Consider the following 7217-nt stretch of genomic DNA (forward strand, 5'->3'; position numbering starts at 1 on the left):
TTTTCTTAATTTTATGAAGAATCCTCCATCATTTCAGTCTTCTCTCTCCCGATTGGCCCAGTGTTGCTGTCTTGTCTCAGTTATGCTGGAGAATCATCACATAATAAGACACACATTCCTTAATCTGTCTAAATAAAAAATGATTGAAAGAGACTTTCTGATCAAGCCATCATCATGTCCTCACCTTTTCCACAATCTGTTACAACCAGTAGATCAGCAGCTGGAGCAGATCCATCCATCCATCCATCCATCCATCCATCCATCCATCCATCCATCCATCCATCCATCCATCCATCCATCCATCCATCCATCCATCCATCCATCCATTTTCTTTCACCCTTGTCCCTCAGTGGGGTCAGGAGGGTTGCTGGTGCCCATCTCCAGCTAACGTTCCGGGCGAGAGGCGGGGTCACCCTGGAGAGGTCGCCAGTCTGTCGCAGGGCAACACAGAGACACACAGGACACACACACACACACACACACACACACACACACACACACACACACACACGCACACACACACACACACACACACACACACACACACACACACACACACACACTCAGACCTAGGGACAATTTAGAAAGACCAATTCTGGACCAGGTCTTCTTTAATTGTTGGTCAACTCAAGTCATGTGACATGATTTGACGGAGAAATGAAATAAAGAGAAAAGACAACAGAGTTAAAAAAAGGAAATATACGCAGTAAAAATGCCCGTGATAAAATCTTTGGTGTAGCATTAAAGAAAAAGTGTGAGTGTTGTTTTAACATCACACAGCTTTAAAATAACAGTGTAACCTCTGCTCCGTCATATTTGCGTTGTTAAATTCCAGTAATTGGTTGGTGTTACTTAAGTCATGCCTTCAAACACAGGGGATATTTACAGATTTAGGAAAGCATTATTTATTTGTCTTCAAAATACAAAATTTAAAAAATAGAATCTAATGGATGTAAATTAGTGTTGCTACACACTCGTGTACAGTAGGTGGCTTTATGCACCTTAAAGTTGCTTACAATCCGCCATAACAGAAAAGAAGAAGCAGCCGGGCCTTTGTGTAATGTTCGGTACGGCTTCTTTTCGCACACGCCAGACACAATTCTTTCCTAATGGTAAGCTAAATACTCGTGATGGGCAAATGAAGCCTCATGAAGCAATGAAGCTTTCCAACCCTTTGCTTTGCAAAAAGGTTCATCACTCGATGCTTCATTCATTGCTCACTAGTGACATCTGCTGGTGAAACTAACAGTCTTGTCACTCAGTTGGATCATACTTCCAAAAACTACTGAATGCAATATTGCCACAAAGTTTTCATCAAACTCATGTTTATTAACAGGATAATCAATGAAACCATATTTAATTGTCATATGATTTAATTATTAAAAGGATTTGTAGCCAATCTAATCCTGGTTTATGTTTAACGTCAGTGGTTGTGTTGTGTTTTCTTTTATGTCAGACTGATTTGACAATGAAGACATTTGATGTTTTAGTGTCTTGGGAGTGCAGTGCATGTTGGGACATTCACTTTTTCTTGGATTTCTAATTGGCTCTGATCCCTTCTATTTGGCTAGATGTTGAATTTTAGTTCTGCAACAAGATTAAATCTATTTCTGCTGTGAAAGACTGATATATCTTTGCTAATCAGACTACAAATAAGAGTGGAACTTTGCAGAAGGTGAGAAATTGGGAGGTGGAGGGTTAATTATTGTTATCTAAGAATTTTATTGTGAATGATCATCTCAAAGTATTCCCAGATATCAGAGATTTTCCTCTTGCTGGCTCCATTTCAGACAATTAATCAAGTTTATTTGTGTAGCATGTTTCAGCAACAATGCAGTTCAAAGAGATTTACATCACAAAATCACAAAAATATAGTTATAAAAAAACAACATATCTACAGTTGAGAAAAGCAGTAACAAACATTACATTTTGATGGGTACCATCATCAATACGCATCAAATATGTTGGTCAATGTTCATTTTTTTGGCCACTGAAGACAAATGGACAACAACCCATGAAGCAGCGTGGCTCATCGCGCTTTTATTTTGAAAACCGACACACAAAATGAAGCAGTCACGTGACCCATGCAATGCGAGGCTTCGTTTGTTACCAGTCACGTGGTTTTCAGCAAGACGACACAAGCCTCGAAGCGGGGCTTCATCGGACACGCCCCCTTTTTACTCGGTACAAGCCTCGAAGCCTGGATTCGGATAACCCGTCACTACTAAATACCCAGACATGACTATTGTTTTGTTCGAAATTGTGTTTTTTAATTTGTGACTTCAGCAAGCGGCGCAATATTGCATGGAAAATTCACCAAACTCAAGGCTCCACTGTTTTGCCAAATCTAGGCGAACAGGTAAATTTGAATTCTGTTATATTTGGTAAATTCTAGTTGTTATTTACATCATGAATAATACGTGTATAGCTGTATGACTTGAAATATTGGCAATGTGTGAATCTAAAAAGCCAACATTGCAAACTGCTAATGTTAAGCCTCCAAGAAGGAGGATGTGGGAATTTTTTTTAATTCCCTTGCAAAGTTGTTTGTTACGTCCAGCATTTTTTGTTAGACTATCCTCAAAATAAAAATAAAAAAAATGTTTTTAATCCAACATAAATGCCGAATGTTTTCAAATATTTTATATAATTTATGGTTTCATTGTGACTGCTGTCTGGTTCATCAACGTTGCAATAAAGTGTTGCTAGGTAAGGTTAAACTTTTGAGCGGGAACACTGGCTAAGGTTATAACAGGACATAGGATTAGCTGCCACAATTATGCGGATGATACACAGCTCTACATCACGATGTCACCAGGTGACTCTGAACCCATCCAATCACTGAATAGATGCTTAGAACAGATCAATGTGTGGATGTGCCAAAACTTTCTCCAGCCGAACAAAAACAAAACTGAAGTTATTATCTTTGGACCTAAAGAGGAGCGAACCCGAATCAATGCACAGCTTCAGTTATTACAACAAAAAACCAGCGATCAGGCCCGAAACCTGGGAGTAGTGATGGACCTGAACCTTCAGAGCCACATTAAGACAGTCACAAAGTCGGCCTTCTATCACCTGAAGAACATCTCCAGGATTAGAAGACTTATGTCTCAGCGCGATCTAGAGAAACTCATCCATGCGTTTATCTTTAGCCGCATTGATTACTGCAACAGCGTCTTCACAGGTCTGACTAATAAATCAATCAAACAGCTGCAGCTGATCCAGAACGCTGCTGCTCGGGTTCTCACTAAAACCAGGAAGATAGAGCACATAACACCAGTTTTAAAGTCCCTACACTGGCTCCCTGTAGCTCAGAGAATAGACTTTAAAATACTGATGTTAGTTTATAAATCACTCAACGGTTTAGCACCACAATACCTTAAAGATCTGTTATTACTGTACCAACCGTCTAGACCCCTCAGATCTTCTGGTTCTGGTTCTGCTCTGCATCTACAGAACCAGAACCAGACGAGGAGAAGCAGCATTCAGTTTCTATGCACCACAGATTTGGAACAAACTTCCAGAAAACTGTAAAACAGCTGAAACACTGAGAGCCTTTAAATCTCAATTTAAAATCCACCTGTTTAGAGTTACTTATGGCTAAATTAGGGTTAGAGTGCGGGTTTTGATGTCTTCCATGTTTTTATGTCTTTAATGTTTTTAATTTCTTTTTATTTCTTTTCTACGTTTTAAAGCCCCCCGGAAAATGTCCCAGTTAAACAACGTTTAACTAAAGTTCTACGGGGTTTAGAGTCCCAGTTGACGGCATTCAACTAAAAACCTAGAGGTTGGAGTCCTTGTCAAACGGTGTTTTTGACTAAAGTCCCTGAGGGTTAAAATCCCAGTTAAACGATGTTTAACTGAAGTCCTAAAGGGGTGCAGGTTTTAATGTTTTTATCTTTTTTTTTTATCTCTTTCTCACTGTTTATTTAATGTCACATGCTGTTTTTATGTTAATTATGTAAAGTACTTTGAAATGCCTTGCTGCTGAAATGTGCTATACAAATAAAATTTGATTGATGGATTGATAAAGAGAGAGCGAAAAGAAATCTTCTATGTTCCCTTGCGCCTGTTTGACTATAGAGTTAAAATTTACATTAAGTAAGGAATGCTTGCCTGACAGTGTGTTGTATCAGAAACCAAATTAAAGCATCAGGACAATAAAAAATTAGAAGACAAGGGAGAACATAGACAGAATTTATGATTGAGGGATTTAATTAAGAGCTTTTATTCAGAGGGACCCTAGAGAACAGGATCGGAGAGAAGGAAATGGAGAGCATGTGGAGTAAAGTTTTATGTAGATAAACTATTAATATCATGAAACAAATAGTTTATGTGGCCAATAACATGTTCATGTGTTACAACACAGAAAGATCACAAAAAGAGGAGAGACATTAAAAAATACCCTAAACTAGTCTCTGATCCAGATTCAGACTTCTCAGATCTCTGATTCTCTGATCATCCCAGGTTGGATCTCCTCAGCCTGTAAACCTCCACCTTCAACACCACCAGTCAGGTGGAGGAAGATAAGAGAACCCTGTGGAAAAAAATATGTAAGGACAGTTACTTTTACGCAACGAAAAATGTGTTGAGGTCAATATTCAAATCTATTTCCTAATTTCTTCTGTACTTTCTCCTCACTGACAGTTTTTTGTGTGATTTTTTATTTTTTATTGAGTCCTTTCATAACAGCAGAGCTTTGATGAGCTTTGTGCTGATGAAAGGAGGATCAGGAATAGAGCAGAGGACCTGCTGATCTACTGGTTCTGGTTCTAGTAGATTTTATAAATGGTGAGGACAGGATTATGCCTTGATCAGAAAGTCTGATTCAGTCATCTGTTATTTAGACAGAAATTAAGGAATGTGTGTGATTATGTGTTGGTTCACTAGCATGACTGAGACAAGACAACAGCACTGGACCAATCAGGAGAGAGAAGACACAGATAACTGAGGGGACACAGAAAATCCTGCTGAAAGTCCATAGAAGAAGTTTCCAGCTGAGGACACAGAATAAAGAGACAGAGATCATGTGAAGTAGGTCCTTCAATAACAAACCAAGTATTGCCATAAAATCCTATGCTGAAATTTTACCTGTTTATCAGTCAGATGTTGAATAATAAACAATTTTAGAAACATTGTAGAGAATCCATTGTTGGTTTCTGATCCCAGATTCAGATTCTGCAGATCAATAATGTCTCTGATCATCCCAGGTTGGATCTCCTCAGCTTGTAAACCTCCACCTTCAACACCACCAGTCAGGTGGAGGAAGATAAGAGAACCCTGTTGACAAAAAAAGTAAGGAAACCTATTTTTACCCATGTAACAGTTTTAAATATGGATGAAATTGAGATCAAATTTCAGACTTTTTCTTTTTTCTGTAGCTGTATATTCTCTTTTATCAACCCCGTTGATGTAAAAAAACAAACAAACAAAAAAATGTGTTACTTGTGCCTCAAACTAAGCTAGCTCTTTTAGTATTCTAGTAGTCTAATCTAATGGCTCCTAGCTGCAGCATCTGAAAAACATATAACTATCAAAAAGCGAGAGTATTTTTTCAAAGCTAATTGTTCACTTTCTAGAATGCACTGTTGTTGAGATCAACTAAGTTTCTTTTGTTGTGCTGGTGAGGCACCATGGTGGATACACCCTTATTCACATTTCAGTGTTTTATATATGGAACATGACTCTAAATTATCTGCGGAAAATTTGTGATTTTTCGTAGAGCATATCTAAAATATTATGAATAAAATGCAGATTCAGATGCTGAAACATAGAGAAACAATGCAAATGTTTGGTTTTCTTTTGCGAAGCAACTAATACAGGAGCGCCATTAATTTTTCTTGGCTCTGATTGGCTGTAACCCCAAGACCGCAGACTAAGGTTGAAAGAGAAGGGGAAGACTGTAGATGTTAGCTTTTGCACTAGAGCTAAGACCATTTATATAATTCATAATAATCCATCCATCCATTTTCTTTCACCCTTGTCCCTTAGTGGGGTCGGGAGGGTTGCTGGTGCCCATCTCCAGCTAACGTTCCAGGCGAGAGGCGGGGTCACCCTGGAGAGGTCGCCAGTCTGTCGCAGGGCAACACAGAGACACACAGAACACACAGCCATGCACACACACACACACCTAGGGACAATTTGGAGAGGCCAATTAACCTGACATGTTTTTGGACTGTGGGAGGAAACCGGAGTACCCGGAGAAAACCCACCATGCACAGGGAGAACATGCAAACTCCATGCAGAAAGACCCGGCCGGGAATCGAACCCAGAACCTTCTTGCTGCAAGGCAACAGCTCTACCAACTGCGCCACTGTGCAGCCTAATTCATAATAATGTTTATTGATATTGTCTTATTTGGACCTTGAGCTATTAAAATAGGCAGTTACAAGCGTTTTATACTCCCTCACCGTTCAATAAGTCGACTATCAAATCAGGAAGACTGCAGATGTTGACATTTGTTGTAGTGCTAAGATGGTTTCCACTCTGCACATTAATGGATGCTAAGATATAATTGGTGCTTGAACAATTAAAATAGGCAGTTGTAAGCATGTTTAGTTTGGGTCTCGAGCAGTTCCAGATTTCTGCTTCCTGTTTTTAGAACGGTTTCCCCTCTGCTTTCATTGGAACGCACCGGCGTTCACTTAAACTGAACTGAGAGCTCGGCTTTAGACGGACCAGAGTTAACTTTATTTGATCTGCATCAGAGTTTGATTGTGCGTTCGCACCTCCCAAAACAAACCAGACTTTCTAGGCTAATGGAGTAGAGTTTGATTAAAGCGACAGAACTGGTGTGAATACATCTTTAAAAACGGTCCAGTTTCTTCTTGCCATACAATATTCCTAAGTGAATGTTTCAAAAGCAGTGTGCCAATACCATTTCAGTAGCTCGAACCTCAGTAAGGTTTTGAACAGCGGTATGTCTTGCCTGTACTTTGAGACTAATCAGTTCTGAGTACAGATGACTCCACCTCCATGACACCCTCCAATAGCTCACGTTAGGTCCTTCACGTCGCCTCCCCCTGCTCATATCTAATTCACAGACTGCATTCAGTGTCTCCATCACTGCCTGTCCAGACGCACTAAAGTAATTCAAGTATGCCTTGTTTGATTTGGGTTGGGGCCTTTCAAAACTAATACCTGTAAGCCTTATAATACAGTAATTTGTAGCGGCTGGGGTAGGAGGACGTGGATTTATCAATAACTGGGCTTATTGA

General features: G+C 39.5%; 1 long non-coding RNA gene across 1 annotated transcript; it reads left to right on the top strand.

Moving 5' to 3' along the window:
* The first annotated feature begins 4559 nt into the window (after window positions 1-4559).
* LOC103482031 (uncharacterized) lies at window positions 4560-5350 on the top strand. The gene is made up of 3 exons (XR_536377.3): window positions 4560-4791; window positions 4891-5034; window positions 5211-5350. It is a non-coding gene; the product is annotated as an uncharacterized LOC103482031 (long non-coding RNA).
* The last annotated feature ends 1867 nt before the right edge of the window (window positions 5351-7217 follow it).

Source organism: Poecilia reticulata, chromosome 19 (assembly GCF_904066995.2).
Source record: "Poecilia reticulata chromosome 19, P_reticulata-male-v2, whole genome shotgun sequence".
In the NCBI taxonomy this organism is placed as follows: domain Eukaryota; kingdom Metazoa; phylum Chordata; class Actinopteri; order Cyprinodontiformes; family Poeciliidae; genus Poecilia; species Poecilia reticulata.